The sequence below is a fragment of the Neopelma chrysocephalum genome, unplaced genomic scaffold, assembly GCF_003984885.1.
Source record: "Neopelma chrysocephalum unplaced genomic scaffold, ASM398488v2 Primary Assembly neopelma1_97065, whole genome shotgun sequence".
NCBI classification, from domain to species: domain Eukaryota; kingdom Metazoa; phylum Chordata; class Aves; order Passeriformes; family Pipridae; genus Neopelma; species Neopelma chrysocephalum.
The window spans coordinates 1,045,410-1,065,803 of NW_020925707.1; the positions used below are offsets into that span (position 1 = coordinate 1,045,410).

The 20,394-nt window shown below is 35.0% G+C and overlaps 1 protein-coding gene across 24 annotated transcripts in view; it reads left to right on the plus strand.

The window, feature by feature from the left end:
• Positions 1-20,394, plus strand: part of MEF2C (myocyte enhancer factor 2C) — a 135,704-nt gene that overhangs the window by 34,875 nt on the left and 80,435 nt on the right. For 2 of the 24 annotated variants that reach the window (XM_027671306.1, XM_027671308.1), the window contains exon 2: positions 12,207-12,296. The exons of 21 other annotated variants lie outside the window; for them this stretch is intronic. The gene's annotated coding sequence lies outside the window, so the exon portion shown is untranslated. Of the gene's footprint in view, positions 1-12,206; positions 12,297-18,767; positions 18,873-20,394 lie in introns of all 24 variants that reach the window. One more of the 24 variants, XM_027671303.1, reaches the window with a different exon arrangement.

Here is a 20,394-nt window from a genome sequence, read left to right on the forward strand (position 1 = left end):
GCATGAGCTTTTCCATATTAACATACAGTTATATATGTCAATATAATTATTTACTAAATAAGACACAAGATATTATTACCTTTATTGTATTTTTTAAAATTGTATTTAAATATTTATTCCTCTTCCTTACAAGGAGTTATTCCTTTCTTCTTCCCATTCTGCATTGTAAGTCACTAGGCTTCAGCTGTACAAAGCTTTAGATGGAAAGGAATCCTCTTGTCTGCTTGTCTTTCTGTCTGTCTTGTTACCTCTTTTATCATCCCTGTAATTATGGTGAGAAGTTTACAGCTATGTTTATATGGTGCAAAATTGTCTTCATTGATGATAAAGTAATAAGGCTGTGTTTGAAGAAGCTTAGACTAGATGCCAAATGTTGATGGCTTCAGTGAGGTCAGATGGATTCTGTCCTTGAGAGCATTCATAAAGTACTTTGTGCAATAGACAAGACTGTTTTCTTCAGTTCCATGTCTGAATTTTCGGTCTAATAGTTAATTCCATTTTTCACACCTGAGTGAAGTTGTGGAATTGGTTGCGACATTTTTTATCAAATTGCTCCTAATACTGTTCTGTGCGCTGATGGTACCCTCTTTCACCTGAATACAGTGCCATATTTAGATGCACCAAACTTGTATCCATCAAAGATTTATGAACAGCATGATGGATTTGCTTTTTTATCTCTCATGTACTCATTGATTTTGGATTCTCATTGGCTTGCCTGACTTATTGGGATGCAGTAACACCGTCTGTGATTTTATTCATATTAACCATTATTTATGTAATTAGTTTTAGGTACAAGAAGAGTTCTGCAGCCTTCAGTGAACTATTCAAGTGTTTCAAATTAGGCATATACACTCATGCTTGTGGGTTTGGGGCTACATGGTACTGCAAAGACTTACACATTTGTTCAAGTTTACTATTTTTGGATGTTATACCGATGTCACAATTATTTTTGTACAGTAAAATGCTGTTCCAATAAGACTTTACTTGACTGTGTGGTGTGATGGTGTCCTCTTATTTTAAATCCTTTTAATTTTATACTATTTTATGGATGCAAGTTACTTAAATAATACGATTAAAATTATCAGTATTCAGAATGTTTTCTAGACTGTATGTATTATTACAAAATGAAAGCTAGTCTTAAGGGAAAAAAAAGGTTAATGGTAGGTTGTTTTCTCTTCTTACATCAAATTTTACAAATTAGTTATTTAAAAAAAAAAAAAAAAAAAGAAAGAAATGGAGGAAGTTGACATGCATACCTGAAGTTAACTTCATTATATTTAGATCTTTCTAAATTTAACTTTAGTGCAAAGTCCTTATTCTGCAAGGTCAGCAAATTGATTATTTTTTTAACATGCTTTTTTGTCCTGTTATTTTTAGTATTCTTCTAATGGATTACAGTCAGTGACAATACCAAGGAACATTTTAGCCAAAATAATTCTTGAAACAATCTAAAAGTCTTGCATATTATTAAGCTGGGAATTTACAAATCCTCATTACTGAATAGTCTTCAGGGTAACTTACTTTTAATCATTAAGCCTTGAACCACAATCCTAGTAGAATATGATGTTTCTAATAGCACTGGTTCCTATGAGCAAATTTTATTGTGTCATCATGGAATACCATGCATTCTTTTGCTATATGATTTATTCTCCCTAGATACAAAATGGTAAAAGAGATGTGTTAATCTATTTTTATTCAAAGTACAGAAATAGCTCTGTTACAGTTCAGGGATTGAATAACCAGTACAAACATACTACTTGTTCTTAGTCATGCTGTACCTGATGCTCACAGTAAGAATATTGATCAATTACTGGGACAGATTTACAGCATATTTTACAGATCATTGCTAAATATTACCTTCTTCTGTTTCAGTCTGTTTTCCCAAAACACTGCTGTAAATCAAAAGCATAAAACTGCTAAGTTGAATAATAGATATTGTGCTTCAGTACCGTTTGCAACTCTATACTAGAAAAATACTCAGAGGGAGCTGACTCAAAATTAGCCTTAAAGAATGACAATATTATTTTCCCCCTTGTTTGGATACTTGGGTCACTGTTCTTCAGGGATTTATGCCCTAAATATGTCTGAATTCATACAACTGAAAAAGAACTGTGTCAGAATGCAACATTTATCTCAAACTTGAGGGAAACTCGGTTACCTGTTCCTCAGCATGCAATTAAAAACTGGCTGTTAGGCAGTGCAGAAAGGAGAATAAAGCAGCTTATCTTGCTTGTCTGACACTTACCAGTTCACGGCTGATAACCCAGGCTGACCCTGACCTTGGCAGCATTGCACAAGTAATCTTTGTGGGAGGATGAACTGTCCTTTAACAATTTCTCTACTATATTAGACACAAAAAAGCTTTCGCTTTAACAAAGAAATGCATGTTTTCTTTTTCCTTCTTATCTTGAGCAAATGTATTTAAACAAACTGCTTTAAATTCTCTGTTTCTCCTTTGATCTTAGTCTTTTTCATAGTACCCTTGATGGGGTGCATAAGTGAAGGTTACTTCTGCAGTATTTTCCTATCATTTATTTTGACATATTCAGATTGTGGTTTTTAGAAGCCTAAAGCTGGAATATTGCGTTAGAAGTAACAAGGTGGCAGCAGGGACATATTTTTAGTCTACTGGTATAACAAGAACAAAAATGATGAACTCTTCTCCTTTGTCAAAGGAAATGCATGACTGCACACAGAGAAGGTAGGGTAAAAGGAGTGATGCCATGGGCATTACTATGAGTTCAAATACCAAGATGGAAGACACTAGGTAACTCAGGTGACTGAACAAATCAGAGCTCTTCTGTTGCTTAAATTTCTGCATGTTCTAATGGAAGATTCATCCCTTCTGAGTGCTGCATATAATCCTCATTTAAACTCCAGTTTTCCGTAAAATATATGCGAAAGTTGGAAAGATACATTTTTGAAGTGTTTTCTTTTTCTCATTCATTTTATGTAGCTAATGCATTTATCTTTTTTGGATGGCAAAAGGGAAATAAGATACACATGCATGGATGGAAAAAGACCAGAGACTTTAGGCTGTAATAAGATCAAGGTAACCTTCATAATATCTTTTTAGATTTACTGAAGACAACAAGGAGAAAATTTTACACTACAGTATTATCAGATTTTCAGTTACAGAGAATACACAGTTACTCCTAAAATGCAAACTAGGAATGTTTTCTTTATTGTCTAGCTGGTAGAAGAGAAGAATGATGTAAAACTAAATTACTTATCGTTACTTATTGTTATTTCATGGATAGGGAAGAATTAAAAGAAGTCACTCCACACTGCAACAGGTGCACAGCACTGTTGAGATGAGCCACTATTTCAATGCAATGCACATATTTACCCTTCACACTTCTTGGTTTCATAATGTGCATGACATGTAAATCCTACTATGCCAGATAGAACACCACAGCCACAATGCTGGGCCTGTTTTCTGCAGTAAAATGCAAAAAGTCAAGCAGTAGTCAAAACCAATGTGACAGTTTATGTTAGTATTTATTATATAGTTCACAAAGGATTCAAGTTTGTAATGCACATAAAAAATCAATCTCACAATAGATATTGACTAAAATATATGTAATTACTTGCTACCGGTCTTAATGTACTGAGTATGTTTTATCATATTTTCACAAGGTGATTTTCTTTCAGTGACACTAGGCTCAAAATATACCCTCTTTACACATAATTTTAGGTCTTACTGTATTCCAAAATTATTTTAACCCTGTCAAGTGGAAAGCTCCATGAATTTCAGCTGAAATATGGCCAAAATTCATGGAGAAAACCCCATAAAAATATTAGCAAATAAATTACTACATTCTTATCACTACATTCTCATACAGGCTTGACAGCAACCTGGAATCTAAAATGTCCTTCCAAAATTTAATGATGAATTATTTTAAACAAGTGAATCCAATGACATGTATCCTGGAAAATGGAAGAGTAATTTGGTTCATTATAGGCTATAATTTCAAGCTTAAGAGCTGTTGCTAGTAACAAATATTAAACAATCTACTCCAAATCAGTGTTATTTGGCAAAAGTGGACAGAGACCCAGCCATGGAAAGACAATTTTAGGTTTATTCAGACAATACTCAAGAATGAAGTGTTATCATTCCTTTAGGTTTAGTCCATTGTTTTCAATGCAATTCATTGGTAACAAACTCCTTTCTGTTAGCATAGAGCCTTCAAAACACTCTCTAATTCATGCATTTCCTGCACAGGTTTGGAGTCCTATAACTAAAGGCCCATTATTCTTCTGTTATTTTTTGTACTGTAGGAGCTTGTAGGAAGATATTACCCCTGTCCTAAAGAATTTGCAGTACATAAATCTGCCCCAGCTTGACCCTGATTAGCTTGTGAAAATCAGGAGGATAACACTACATACTGGTTTGACTGCAACGATTCAGGGAAGCGTCCTTCTCATTAACCAGGGTGACCAAAGGCCACACAGGTTAAGAGTATTTGACACCTCTTTAATTGAGGGTGACAAGTCTTTAAAAAGACAATCATCTAATCTCACCCTCTTACATGGCAGCAGAGCATGGCACTGACTTAGGGTTGGGCAAACAGGCAAATATTACTACGCTCCTTTCTGCATATCTGACTTGATGTGGAATATGCTTTGTCTGTGACAGGTGCAAAGCCTTCTTAATTTTGAAGGAACCCTTAGAGCCTGTTCAAGGTAGTGCCAGACTCTGTTCTTGCTGCTCTTCTGCTTTTTGTCAGACAAGCCAGGTTGAGCAGAGTGATCTGTTGTCCTAAACCCCTATACTTCAAAGCCTTCTAACACCAGCCTATCATGGGCATGACACTGTATGTCATGGTCAGCATAAGAATGCCTGATGTCATATTTCCTTTTTTTAGCAGACAAGGTATTGTACTGTAAGACTGAAAACTACCAATCTGCACACACCTGAATCCATACCACGATGTCTTGCATATGTCTTGTCAGTGGTTATTTCCACAGAGTCATGCATCAGTGGAGTTTCGAGAAACAACCTCATACAGATTTGCTGCAGTCTCTATTTATCCCTGCAAGAGGTTTCAGCAGGAGCTACAGACGTTCTAACACGTGGCTCTCATCTGAAGAAACTGCTCTGGGAAATGGAACAAATTATGTGGAAATCTAACATCAAAGGATAATAGACAACAACAACAAAAAGTATAAAAATAAAAAATTTGGTCTAAAAAACAGCCCCAAAGACACACTAAACTTATAACCCAACAAGAGAGTTGCTTCCATCAATTAGAGCCAAGAAAAAAATGACAACTGAGCAGCAAGATCTTCTAAGATGGAAAATAAATTTGTTAGTTCTTGTCTCAGGCTGCTGGTGTTGAAAAGTAAATCCATGAGCTGGTATGGGAAAATGTTGGATGATTAAAATTACTGGAAAGTATCCCTTTAAGTTTTCAGTAATTTAGGAATTTTAACAAGGAAAGCTGTAGTTGTTGACGTTATTAATTTATACTGGAACATATTCAATGTGTTCTATAGTTTTTTCATAAAAAATCGTATAATGAAGGGTTCAACTCTAGGTAGCAGTAGTAACACCTTTGTATTAAACATGGCTCATACAGAGTCTTTATTATCATTATCATTATTATTATTATTATTGTTATTATCATCATCATTATTGTTATTATAATTATGATCATTATTATTTCTATCTGCAAGTTTTGTGCTTCATTTTTGTGATGCTTTTTTATTGGATAACATTCCTGTAATCTATGAGGATTTAGAGCCTTCTGCATCATGATAACTCATTTCTCCTCTCCAGAATCAACCAGTGGACTTATCAGAGAGTCATCAGCATATCTATCTTTTATTTAAATGGGATAATGCCATAGAGATGTGTGGGTTAAGACCATTTAGAGTCTGCAGCCTTGATACTAGAGTGATCTTGGGCATTTAATAAAGTATTCTCAATTTTTTCCCAAAGTCTCGGCTTTTTAGAGTACATAGAAAAATTCCAACTGACTTCCATAGGCACAGAAACAATCAGGAAGTGGGATATTGTTTTGATGAACTCTGTTTCCAAAGCCTAGATTCAGATTTTTAAAATAATTGTAACAAAACCTACAAAATTTTGAATTAGGTTATGACATGCTGTCAACATTTTCGTTTAGTAGAAGGCATTACTGACTCAGATAGTTTTCATTTGTGCAGCACAACATAGACAGATAGCAGGATGAACATATTTAAAGTATTTCATCATGCATAATTTGTTGTACCTAAGTAAAAAAAAACATATGCTGGAGATTTCTTACCTAGAGCAATTGTGATGAGTAAATAGCAGAACGATTTGACAAATTTGTTCAAAAAATATGTTGCTTAACAGCAGTGCACTGATACTTACTGGTCATTTGAGCATGTTCTAATTGTAAAATTATCTGATTTTACCTATGAAGAGGGGAAATTTAGTTTTATACACTGGGAAATCACCCTGACAAAATATTTCCATACAATTAAGAACTAGGTTTTAATTATTCTACTGTTACTGTTAGAAGTAGTTTTTTAAAGCAGGTTTATTTTCAGGAAAAAATAATAAACTTGAATCTGTCTTGTTCAAAACATGTGCATTTATTCTAAAAAAAGTATGAGAAAAAATATACAGTTCTCATCTGACTCTTCATTATTGTATTATTTGTTAAATACTGCTGGTTTTGCACATAGAATATTATTATTCCCTTCTTAAACTGTCTCTAGGGCCAAAAGTGTATTTTATGTTATAGACATGACAATGTAGTAGATATGGAATGTATTTTGTCCAGTCTTTTTATCTATTCATTGCAAAATTGAAATTAATCTCTTTAGCTTGAGGCTGCATAGTTTACTGTCATTAGTTGGGGACAGCCAAAGACATGTGAAGTTTCAATAGTAGAGAAGCTGTGGGATTTTCAGCTATTTCTGAGATCTTAATCAAAAATATTACTGATTGCTTGGGAATCAATGAACACACTCCTGAGGGAGAAAAAAAAAAAAGGCAGCAGCATAACCTTAACGTTATTCACAGTGTTTTGTTAAAAGGGACAGTGATTCATAATGATTTTTTTTTTATCATAATGCGACATAGTGAGGAATATTAAAAAGCATTATCTTTTGACCTCTTAGCATATTAAGTTTTAGCATATTCAAAAGTCTGTGCCTATTCAGGGCTTGTGAAACCATAGCTTTGAAGTTGCCAGATACTTCAGTAACAGTATAATAAATGCTGTTTTAAGAGAATTAACTTGTGCTGATGACACTAACTAGAGCCTGTAACATTAATGGAAATGGCATTTCTGAATCACTGAAGGACTTTAAAGGTGAGAAAAGATGCTTAAAAATCATCACATTTCGCTTCTGGAGAATACTACCTCCATGATGTTGTTCTTTGTTAGCACTGACTAAAATTTGTCCCTGCTTTTATCCATCAGCATAAGATTACGTATGACTGAATAGGAGTTAAGGCATTTTTTAACATACATTGATTAATGTCCAGTCAGACTACTGAGTTTCAAAACTTTGTTTTTCTTGGGTCTCTTTCAAACAGAAAAGAGGAAGCACTTCCTTTTACAGCACCATGTCAAGACAAGGACACGCACGCTCACATAGACACACACATACAAAGAGAGTACTATTCAAGTCGCTTAAGAGTTTACTGACTGCCACATAGGATCCCAAATGATATGAGGAAAAATGCGTAATGGTTTTTAAAAAATAGCAGCTTATTTATGCAGTGTTTCAGTAATTAAAATATTGTTATGCAAAATACAGGGAGTAGAGACAGTTGTTCAGAATAGGCATCACAATTAGTGTTCTGTCTTAATAAAGCAACAGGCTTCACTTCCCATGCATATATATGTGTAAACTATTTTAAATCAACCTCTTTATCTAAATTAAGGTTGCAGGGAGCATTCAGATTTCATTTTCTCCAGTGTAAATGTGAAATAAAAGGACTGGCTAGGGTGCAGTTTCACTCAGGGCCATGCATTTGAATAGCCAGGATCAGAGCGCTGGGCCTGGGGCTGCAATGCACAGCTTTACAGTGCATTTTTGGTAGCAAAAAGGACATGCTGTGTTTCCAGAGGATTGTGCTGGCAGCAAAATACATCAGTGAAGGCCACCTCACTCACCGTGAAGGTCTGTCTTTTAAAACAGCACCACAACAAAAAAGTGGCTGTGTTTTGACAAGGGTCTTAACTATTTACAGGAAAACAGCCAGAGCTGTAAATAGTGCTCTCTTACCTGGATCTTCCGAAGTTCTAACTCCCAACCTGGAGCAAATACTGTAACTAGGGGCTTTTTCCATTGTAGCTTTTTAAAATGCAGTATCCATTGTCCATGTAAACATTCAGACACCCAGGCTGATACTTCTTTTTAAAATGCAGAATTTTGATTTGTGACAGCTGCATTGGATTGTTAATCATATATTATCTTTATGGAAGCCTTTTTCTAACATATGTTAATTGGCTGTTTTCTGTGACAAATTATGAGCTCTTACTTTGATGAGGTTCAATTGCAATCATGTTGGAATTGAGTATGTAGAGTTTCCAGCCCCCGCCGGCTCCTTAAACCACTACAAACATCTGCAGTGCTGAGTAATGGCAGGATTTGGGTTGATCTGATCTCTGTACAGAGTTTTTTCCACAGGATATTTTCAGCTCTTTGCACTAAATCTGTTACAGCGTTTACTGTTTTTAGCAAAAGAGCTAAAATTAACATCTTGTATGTGATTATTAGAATACAATGAGAAATAATTAGTAGTATGGTATACTGAAATCTTTTTTAATATTCAGGCATTTCAATGTCAATTAGAAATTCTCTTTAAACTATTATTGCATGTTAACATTCAAATTTACTGGTGTCATATAGCATTTCCAGAAGTAAAAATGCTGCCTCTTTTTTGAAGTCAATATTTTTCTTTAATTCTTAAATGTAACATTTACAAGTTCTTAAAAAAAAAAAATTATTTTACTTCCAAAGTGATTGGCATCACTTTAGTTTCTTAAATTTTTACTGAAAAAAGTATCTTTCCCAGATCAACAGGAAATGTGTCTAATTATGTTTTACATAAACTTGCACATCTTCATGTTAGTAAAGAAAATTGTGTACTGAAAGTTAGTGCCTTTCTATCTTTTTTGTATTTAAGGAAAATCATGCTTACATTTGTTCAGTATGTAAATTAGGGAAATGGAGAAAAAAAATCACCACAATGGAAGTAATGTTCCTGCTTTTTTACTTGGTACTTAGTCTTTTGATAATACTTATGTATGTAATCTTATTTTATGTAATGATTCATTAGAAATACTGAGACGGAAATTGTGTGCTGTATTTTAATATGTTTTTACTCAAAGCTGAATTTAGAGTGAATGTGCAGAAATACAAAATCTTATATATTTTAATACTGAGAGAGCAGTCTGGTCATAAAACTGTGTCAAACAGTATCAATTACATTGCAATTAATTTAGCAGAACACCACACAGCTCAGCTTTGACCTAAACCAAATGGCAGTAGATAAATCTGTCCCATTTGTTCTTCAGAGAAAAGATGAGGTTTAAGTTTCCAGACAGGTGTTAGAGTTTAGAATAAGAAGAGCCAGATGCGCATGGAAGCTACTTCAGTCTCATGAGGATGGTTTTAATTCAGCTATTTCCCTAGAGTACCACACAATCAATGAGTTCCAAATCCTGGGGCTACCTGCCTTTGTGTGAAATCATGGGAACATTTCTTCACAGAACACCACTGAACATATGTAGAAAAATTAAAGCACAAATTAAAAGCAATAAAGGTTAACCTCAGAAGTTACACGAACATCACATTTCTTTGAATTTCTGAAATGGAGATGATAACCAAGTGGAAATGCTTACAGAAGAGATGTATTACTATAAAGAGGACTGTAAGTAGTGCAAAACTGGGACTATGGATATTTAATATGTTTCTCTAGTCACCACTTGTTGGAGGCAGTATTTTACAAGTAAGCATTTGTAGGTCATATGCAACACAGTGAAGAGCATTAAAGTGAGGTGAATGGAGTCAGAGAAGGGTTTCAAAATGATGATTTTGAGTGTGTTGTCCTCATTTCAGAATGTCACTGAAAGTAAATTGATGCATTGTATCTTGAATTAGTCTACACAGTGACATTCAGATCCACATGCTAAGATGAGCTTAATTGGCTTTAAGAAAATAAAGCAAGGTAAAGGGAGATATACATGTGATAGAGAGGGCTTGGCACTTTATTGGATTTTGAGGCCTATGAGCCTTGTGTCTTAATTGGGGCCAGTTGGGATCATTTAATAATTGCTGTCAGAAGATCAAATTTAATTCTCTTTATAAAAAGATCACAGTGGGATAGAGTTAAACAAATTGTCATCTGAGGTTTCAAATGAACTAAGCTTTAATTAGGTTGATTAGGATGCTGTAAGAGAGAGAGGGAAGCAGGAAATTGATGAATCTGCTGTGTAGCATGGTGGACCTTATATGACAGTACTGTCAAATATCTTTATTTCAAGAAGATGTAAATTAGCATAAAGGATGATAGAGCTAGAACAGCATGCATATATAAATGCATTAGTATACCAGATAATTATAACTTTCTAAAATTAGTGATTTTAAATACATATATTAATATATTTATGATCATAATCTTGCCCTTAACATTGCTTTTGTACATTTTTAAGTCTGCTACATTATCTGCTTTATTTGTTTACATACTCACTGATTATGCCAGATGAAAAGTATAGGATATTGACTGAAAGCCCTTGGAATTTCTCTATTGTGTAATAAATATTCACTGTTCTTAGTTCTCAGCACATTTGCATGAGCAAATCCACAGGTTTCTTATCCCCATGTTTCCAACAGAGAAACTGAGCAGAAAATGAAGGTGACATTAAATTTTTTTGGCAGAAGAGGGAGCAGATCTCAGCCATGTTTGCATCCCAACCTTGAATCCAATTCTTTACACTATGCTGCCTGCTACTTTTGCCACGACTGCCTGTTTCTAAGAATATATTTCGTCAGAAACCACCTTACATATCAATAGAGCTTGAAAAGTGCCATTTCTGAGAAAATGTAATGTACATTCAAGGCCACAAAAAGATTTAGCTAATGTATCTTTTTATTGATTATGTTTTTATTTTTTCAACATGCTTTTAAGTTATTAATAAAATGAGCAATGCTGGTAATGATCTGTTTAGAAAAACCAAAGCTCATTCAAGATAGAATGGAGACTATCAAGAAAATTCCACTGTATTTTCCCTCTGCAAATTAAGAACATTTTATATGTCTGTTTTCTTCTGATATTTGTCAAGGATGTTGACTTTTTACATTGGCTACTGACAAATGCATTGTGTCTTATATGTGTAAGAAATAAATAAATCCAGATGCACATGCTAATGGAGTGGTCACAGCTGAGGGTGTGATGCTCATTTGTGGCTTTTGTAGTTATAGACAGTGGTAGGTGTACCTCTGTGGTAAACACCATCCCTTTCAGTAGAAATTTTGCTTTTACAGATCTTGAGGTTAAAGCTGTTAGACTTCAATTCTGTGAAAAATTAGAAGATCAAATCCTCATGTGGAAAGTATGAATTAGTTACCTAGCACAATTTTCAAAAACTGAATGTGAACTAGGATGTGGTTGAACAGTACACTAAATTAGATGAGGCTATTTATGTCTTTGTAACTAATGTAGATACAAAGCTGCAGTTCTTTTAGCTCTTTATCATATCACAGCATAACTCCTCAGTGTGTTGTATATTTTAGGTTTCTCCATTTTCTCTCTTTTTCTTTCTTCATGAGAATATTGTTAACAGAAATATATCCATTGCTTGCCTGTCTGTCCCCCACCAAGGACAACAAAAAAATTTGTAGAATATCCCACTAATCCAGAACAACAGAAAACTTCTTTCTGAACAGAGAGCATAAAGCCAGTTGTTTCAGGCAATGTTTTTTCTCCCATATTTTTTTACTTTTTCTTACATAGCAAATTCCATGCTACTTTTCTTTTCTTATAAGCAGCTTATCTGTTTATGCATTTTTTTCTGGTTCCAAACCAGTGAGAGTGCAGTTTAGGTCTGACAACATAGAGAGATCCTTCTTATCAAGATGCAACCAGGAGGTAGAAAGTAAATAGCTTCAGCAAATGATTTATGGTGTGCTAACACTAAGAGATATGGCCACATACTTTATTTCTTGCTAGTCAGAACCTTCCATTTTTCCAACAGATGCTTCCTCCTGAACATGCAGAATTCCAGACATGAGGCACAAGACAATATATGTGCAAGGTTTATTTCCTATCATGTGGCTTGTAAAAGGTATCAAATCTTTGTAATCATGGCTATACACTGTACTTTTCTTTTTTTCCTTTTTTTAGAGCAGATCTGTTCTGAATTAATGTGTTTTTATTTAAATTGTGTGTATTTTATATGTTTAAAAGCAGCGACCTGTCCTAATTTATGAGCTTTGCCGTTAGAAAGGACACATATTGCACAGAGGTGGTTCCTCACCCCTGTGCAGTGAAATGCAGGTAACTATCTTTTTTTTTTTTTTAGCCTTATTATGTACCTGACACACATTTCATCTCCCTTTGTCCTTGGGAGAAAAAATTATCTGAGTGGGATTGGAAGCATTAATGATGTAGATTTTCAGCTGTCATGGTCACTGGGAAGATTGATACATTTCCCTTACCTTTTTTTTTTTTCCCCTTCTTCTTTCTCCTCATTTTAAGCCTGCATGTGTCTCTGGGCAAGCAGTTGAGTTCAGGGAGTGTCAATAGTTTTTATATCAAATTTATCATATTAGCATTAGCACAAAATGAATAAACTGCTAGCAGCTCAGCTAATAAATTACCAGATGAAGGATGTACAGATGTGAGGTTGCATTAGAAAACTAATAAAGGTATTTACACATGAAAGTTATGTGTTTAGGTCTATGCTGTAGGAAAACCAACATTCTGTTTCTGTAGTAGTATAGTTGTAGCTGAGATGGCCTAACACCACAGATAAGAGATGATTTCTGGGCAGAGGTAATACATTTAATTTCCAGCTTCCATAGCTGAAATAAAAGGATGAGATTTGGGTACATTGAGCCAAAGAATTGTACACCATAAAGCTGATTTATTTTTTCCAAAATGGTTAGTCTACATGAAGTACTGACTGCTTATAAAGCTTGTCTGACTTCTTTTTCAGTACTAGTGGTGGATCTATTCTCATGTTTGTATTAGTAAAAAGGAGTAGCTACATAGAAATCAGTAACATTCTCTACATTTTAAGTGATGTCTGCCTGAGATTCATTCCATCTTTGGTGAGTCAGTGACTGGTTGCATCATACAGTATCTAATAGCGGAAAATAAATAAATAAATACCTGAGTCATTATAATCAAATTTTTCAAGCCTGAATAGGTTTTATCCTATTATTTGAGATATTTCCATGGCTCAAGGACACCTGCATGAATCCTTTTATTTTTAATTATTTCATTTTTCTGATAGGAATCTGAACGACATTAAAGGACAGGCTTAAGAGACTTTGTCCCTTTTTGGCTTGAGTAGCTAGCCAAATTCAGGGTTGTTGCCATTAGGGCAGGGAAAGTGATAAGTGAGTCAAATATTTCCTTAATACTTTTTGTTTACAAAGATTTATTATATCTCTGAATGTAGCAAGGCTTGAGAATTGATTCATTATACGTTATCAAGTATTAATGTTTGAGTTCCCTATCCCATCAGCCATTATTTCAAAGCCTGTGTTAGTTTTATTTCCAAGCTCTACTCTTTGTATTTTCTATAACTGAATTCTCTCCCAATATCTCAACATTTTCAGCTTCTCCTTGTCCTCACAAATCACAAACTCCTAAAACATAATTATTTTCTTTTTTTTTCAAGTATTCAGTACTATAGGAGCGCAGAAGTTACACTTACCAGCAATAATCCTATTCCTTCTATCTCTTTCATCTTCCATTCATTACTCAAATTAATCTTAAAATGGCAACACCATGAGCCATACTTCCCATCTAGTAAAAATGTTTTACCACCTTAACATATTTATACAGTCTTCCTGTCAGGATATTTCCCATCACTAACCCGAAACAGTTTCACTTTCATTCAAGCTTTACCTTGACAATTTTTGTCACTCACTTTGGTTATGTTGGAAAGGATTCCTTTTATTAACACCTTCACAATATTTCCATGGAGTCTGTTCTCTGGTAGAGGTATATATTTTCTTTTAATGAGGAACTTATTCACATCTGAGTTTTTGTTAATTTCTACACCTATGTTCTCAGTTTTAAGGTATTTTCGTCCTCAGTTGTTTCCCTATTCTACCTCTTTGGATGATCCCTCCTAATTTTCAGCTTAGTCTTTGAACCAAATACAGTGGTCACTCATTTATTTGCTCAGTAATTTAAAGACACTTTGAGTTCTTGTCATGATTTGTCCTGTTTATTCGTGCCACAAAAATCTTGTTTCTAAAAGCTTTCTCTTTTCTCTAAAAGCTTCCTGAAATGATTTGTTTGCAAATGTATAAGACATTCATTTTCAAAATATGTTTGTGAGGTTTCTACAATCCAAGTCTTTTTTCCTCCACAGAGGGATGAGTGGTGGTGCAGCACAAACCTGCAATAGGAGAACTCGGCTGCATTGCTAAACACAGATAGGCATGTTACAGTGCCCTTTGAGTGAGAAAAGGGAGGATCCTGGGTCAGAGCGTATAAAATTTCTCTGGAGCTTGTTGGATGAAGATGAAGAACACCAGGTCTATGTAGATATCAACAAGTCCACCTGTTTACCCAAAATTTAATTCTCTTCTCCATCCACTCCATCTATTGCTTCCAGACTCATCGCTGACCATCTTTCAGACACTGTCTCCAGCTCCTTTGTCTAAGTGCATGTACCAAGCTTCCTTGCTTTCTGCAATTCAGCAAATTATAAGTAGAAAGTAATAAAAAATCTGATTGAAAAGGATCCTTTTGAGAATCAATCCATGCTTTTTTCAATAGAGGACAATCTAAAATTGTCTGTCACTGATACCGCCATTGCTAAGTGCTTGTGCCCAAGTTCAGACTATGATTTGATATTTACAGTACATAGCTTCTTCCAATAATACCTGGAATTATCTCCTGATTCTTAATAGCCATTTTGGGGATTTAAATTCCTCACCATAGACTTCCTCACACACATGCACTAGTAACAAATCTGTACATCTAGATCTAACCAATCAGAGACAGCTTTCAGGTGATGCAATGACTTAATTCTAGAGATCTTAGACTTTTTCTGTAATAAGCCAAGACTCTCCAAAGTCCTTTGTATTTGTGTGTAAGACTGCTGCCAAACTGTAAGCAGTACCATCTTACCTGGTATGCAAGATGTCTTTAAATACAGGTAGACCCAACTCACAAGGTGCTAAATCTTACCCTGTTGACTACTGAATTGCTTACTGATCTCCTCCAGCTCAGTAAATGACAGACTGAATTTGTAAAACCTTTCCTGATATTCATTACACATCTATTAACTGTAATGCAATCCAATCAAATTATTATCTCAAAACTGTCAAGTCTCCTAGCTGGATTTGCAGAGGTCCAGTTTCCCTACTCCATTTTGAGACAGGTTCCCATTCCTAGGTACTGTCTCCATTTCAGACCAGTTAGGGGATTCAGTTTTCAGTTCTTTATTTTTTTCCCTTTTATTATCAGCTTGTGTAATTGAATAAACTGCTGTACTTGAGGCAGCCTCTGAAGAACTTCATGGATCTTATTCCGTACATATTGGTCAGACTCCCATTATGTCTGTGTAGCTGCTAAGGGTACAGCATGAACCAAATCACAAACCTGCAAACTTTTTCTTCAAACTGTTTACTTTCCAATTTTTTCTTCTGGGTGATGGGTAGGCGTGGAAATACCACCTGCTAATCATTGTAGTTTAAAACCGACTCTTCACAGATACATATTTTATATTAACATTTCACTTAAAGATTTCCCTTAAAATATGCATTAGTGTATGCATTCCTTGCTTTACAAATCAAATATTCTTCTTCATCATAGCCGTCTTCTTCAAAAATGTTTTAACTTAACCAAGTTGTCCTTTCTTCATCAAGCTTAGCAGTCATGTATCTTACTGGGGTGGAGGCAGTTTTCATCTAGATTGCTGTTAGTTTTTTTCTTCTTCTTTTGGTGCACTGCTGCAAGGAGTGACTCACTATCTGTGGCAAATTCCACAATCACTTGGAGGGTCTGTGGCCTCCTGTCACGGTTTTTTATCATGGTATTTTATCAGCATGACCAGGTTTGGTATAACATACATGTAATATTCAGAAAATCCTTCTGTCACTGTGCTGGGTGGATGCCTCTCAACTGGAAGGTAAGATAAAGTTACTCCTTTCTTTTTCATATAGGCATGGATCTGCTTAAATTGAGAGGTGGCTACAGACTGGGTATTCAGTGTCTCGATAACTCAGTCCATTAAAAAGCAGGGTGTGTGACATAGTGAAGCAGGATTACTGTTAGGAAGCGCCATCTTTTCTACTATTTTGGCAATGATGCTTAGTTTGTCCAAAAAACTTTTCAGGGGAACTTTGCAAAACAAGAGCAAGTGAAACTCTTCCACCCACGTTGCACAAGTTCTTGCTCTGTGAGATAACTTGGTACTATTTTTGAGTTACAAGCTACAATGACCACAGTTATCTGAAGCATTCTTACAGCTAGTCTTCAGAAGTCCAAACTGAAAAAAAAAAAATCATAATGCTAGAATTCTCATGGCGCTTCCAAGGCATGCAGATAATGGTATTGATTGAAAGTCAGTAACTTGGCTGGAAGAGGAATTTTCTGCAATTCATGGCTACATTGTCATTGTATTGGGAATATGGTAAAATATAAACATGAAAAGCAAATAAAGTATAACTCCAGAAGTTCAGACTTAAAAATAAATACATTCTTCTATCCTTTACACATGAACACATTAACTAATAAATGGAGTATCAGTTGAAATAATCTTACAAATCCAGCAGATACTGTCAAAATCAGTAGTAAAATTAGTGAAATATGAATTCAGATCAAATGATTCAAGTTTTCTCTAAAACCTTTACCTAACAACTTATAAGGAATGATTTCACAGTTAGCAAGTTTATGAACATTTTACTCCTGCCTTGGTGCAGAACTTCATTGCCCTTGAATTATTCTCCATTATAAATTAAACTCATACCATAAGTCAGGAATGAGGTTAGATAACTGAAAAGATGAATAAGTTTTGGTAGTTAAAGTTTACAAATATTTTCTTCATGTACAGACTTCTTTTGGTTTGACTTACTGTCTCTCTAGTAGTCTGTAGTACTTCATCTGTTGCAGTATATCCATTATGGCTTAAATGTTTGGTTTATATTTTCTGTAGCAAAATGCATGATCTCTTGAGAGTTAAATTTAGTAGATTAAAATGAACTCCCTTCCAATCTTTTCATATGGCAGCCTGCCCATAAGATCAAAACACGTAAGTGTAGGTTATGTTTAATTTCTAAATCAGAGTGTTGTAGACAGATGTTTGAAAGCTTAAGATGACTCAGGTTCATTTGTTGCATGGCTTTCTGCCTGGATAACCATACTGTAGATCATGCTACTGCTGCCTTACTGATATATTGCCATGATGATGACATATATAATTTTATCATAACCTTTCTGTTAATGGTCCAAACTGTGTTTTTTGTAATGACTATGCAGCCAAACCATGTGAATGTGAAGAACCACTTCTATCTTTAATGTCAGCTGATCTCAGTCAGATAACATGATAGGTGATCATTATTTTCACCCTTCGTGCATTTCCTTCAACTATATCCAGCTCAAGGTGACAGACCCCAAATGAGTGATGTCTTGAATTGCTACAGTATGTCTGTCTTTTCTTCACTATGTAGTTGTCTTCATCTGTGTACGGAACATAGTCAACCAGGGTTTTTACAGAAAATGTTTGAGTGACCATTTTATTTGAATATGGGTTCCCCACTGTCAATTTTCATGTTTACATTGCAGTTTTTGCAGCTAATTTTTCGTCAGAGGAGTAACTGATGTGTTCTTACTTAATTCATTCACATTTTTTATTTAGACAATGATTCAAAACTCATTTGAGAAAACAGGCTTGCATAAAAAGGTTTCATAGACCTTAAAAGTTACTTTTTTCACACCAAAAAAAAGAATGGTAAGAGAAAGGGGACAGCATTTTTTTATTTGCTTCCTTATATCAGGATTAAAAAAAAATGGTTTTTTCTCAGTTTTAACCTAATTAATCCATTCAGAATGCAAGCTGCTTAATGGAACAGGGACATCTTTATGGCAAGTTTGTTTCTTTCATAAAGCAACCATGAAAATGTTAAACTCTAGCACATTTTAACTTTGTTTTTCTCTGGCTGCCTTCTTGTTTATAGATTAAATATTTTTCCTGTCTTGTTTTGATACTTCTTATTGCCCCTGGTGTAACTGCTCAAAGGACTTTCTGTCTGGGGTTTGCAGCAGAGCAGATTCAGACAGTTCTGCTTGGAGAAGGAAGTGGAGAGTTTTGGTTCCCATTTTGCACTTCTGGAACAGTTTAGGGAAGGAAGCACCTTTACACCTTTTATTGTTCGTGGTTGCTGACATCATATCCTTCCCTGACCGCTCTGTGCGTGTTTCCTGCCATTCTGTCAAGATTCTTCTGTGTTGCAGAGCAGGGATAGTGGGTGTGCATGTGTGTGTGTATGTGTGTGTGCCTATATGTCTGCGTGTGAGTGTTCAAAAGAGAGACAGGAGCAGTTACTGATCTGCTGCATTTGTCCATTAGCTCTTTGCCCTTCTCAAGGCTCAGATCAATCTTCTGTCAGCTGTCACTGCCTCTGCCAAATCACATAGTGAACAGAAGCCCGCCAAAAATGAAGTTCCTCTTTTTGTAAGCAGTCTGTTTTATTTATTTATTTTTTAATGTTTGGCTTTGCAAAAAGAAAAAATGCAGATGACTATAACACAATAGCATCTAACACTGCATTTCTTTAAATGCAATTTGTTTGCATGTGTGGAGGTACTTCAACAAAGTTCTTTTTAAATTCTCTTGGATAATGGAAGCCTGCAGTGCTATTTCAGTTTTGTAGTACCTTCAACTTTTCTAGTCAATGTGCTTTATTAGTGTTAGGGAAACTATTTATGAGTTAAGAGGAACTTTAAATACTTGATAGTGCAATTTTTAACCCTGCAAGAACTTTCAGATAGTATTGAGAACACTGGTGAAGACCTAAAGCAGACATGGCAATTTTTTGGTCTCCAGAGGTCTTGACATTCTGTTTGACCTAGAAATTACCAACCTGTGAATGTTATAGCCCTTGCATGAGATGTCTTGATTTACTTATCTGGGTCTCACTGATTAGGAATTAATCCAACTGTTTGTTTAATATATGTACTAATGAAATAAATAGAAGTACACGCAAAAGCATAATAAGAATAGCACTTGAAGCACTATGTTTTGATAGGTATATTTATGTGTATGTGTGTGTGCGTATGTAAAAGAATAAGACAGATATAGAGAATACCACAACATTCCCAGTTTGTCTCTAGTAGGGGTAAGAATAGCAGAAATTATTTTTTTTAAAGGAAATAAATTTTCTACAACAATTGAAAGCTTATGTTTGACAATAGAGAAGTAAGCAAAAAGCAAATGGAAGAAAGATTTTTTTTCAAGAAAACTTAACCCATGGTGTGTTGGAACAAATTTATGTTTTTGCAAATTGTGTGGTTTATACATATGACCTAACACAATTTGTCTTCTCCAAGTTCTCTCAGGTTGCATGATAATTAACAATGAAGTCATCCTTGCTCCCTTTCAACTTTATTTTCCTACACATCTCTTTTTCCACTTATAAGTGGAAAATTATAAGTGTTCTGACTTTTCCATTTATAAGTGTTCTGACTTTCAACTGCCTGTAAATTTTTCGTTGTTTAAAGACTGGTCTTAAATGTGGAACTGATAAGTGTATGAGAGAGATTCAAAACATTGCTCCTCCACTATGATTTCTCTCCTTCCTGATAAGATTTTTCTCATCATTAAGTGATTTTTTTTTTTCTGAACTCACTAAGCATGAGCATCTTGATCTGCAGAGCAGCTCATCCTCACTAACCAGTCACCACTGCTCTAATCTGTCCACCCTGACCTTCCACCTTGCAGTGAATAGGAGCTTAGTCAGACATAGTGCTGTAAACTGATAGGGCCACTGATTTCAGTTGAATGAAAGGAGAGGAAGTTGTTCCATATGCATTTGCTGTGGATTAGTGTGTGGGCTTACTGTCACAGAGAAAGCCTGTTAGACTCCTTTGAGTCCTGCATGTGCATGGGAAACACTATTCTAACTTGCTCTTTTTGTTGGAGGTAAGACTATAGAAAAAACAGGAAATAAGCCTAGTCCGAGGAAATTTAAAACTGT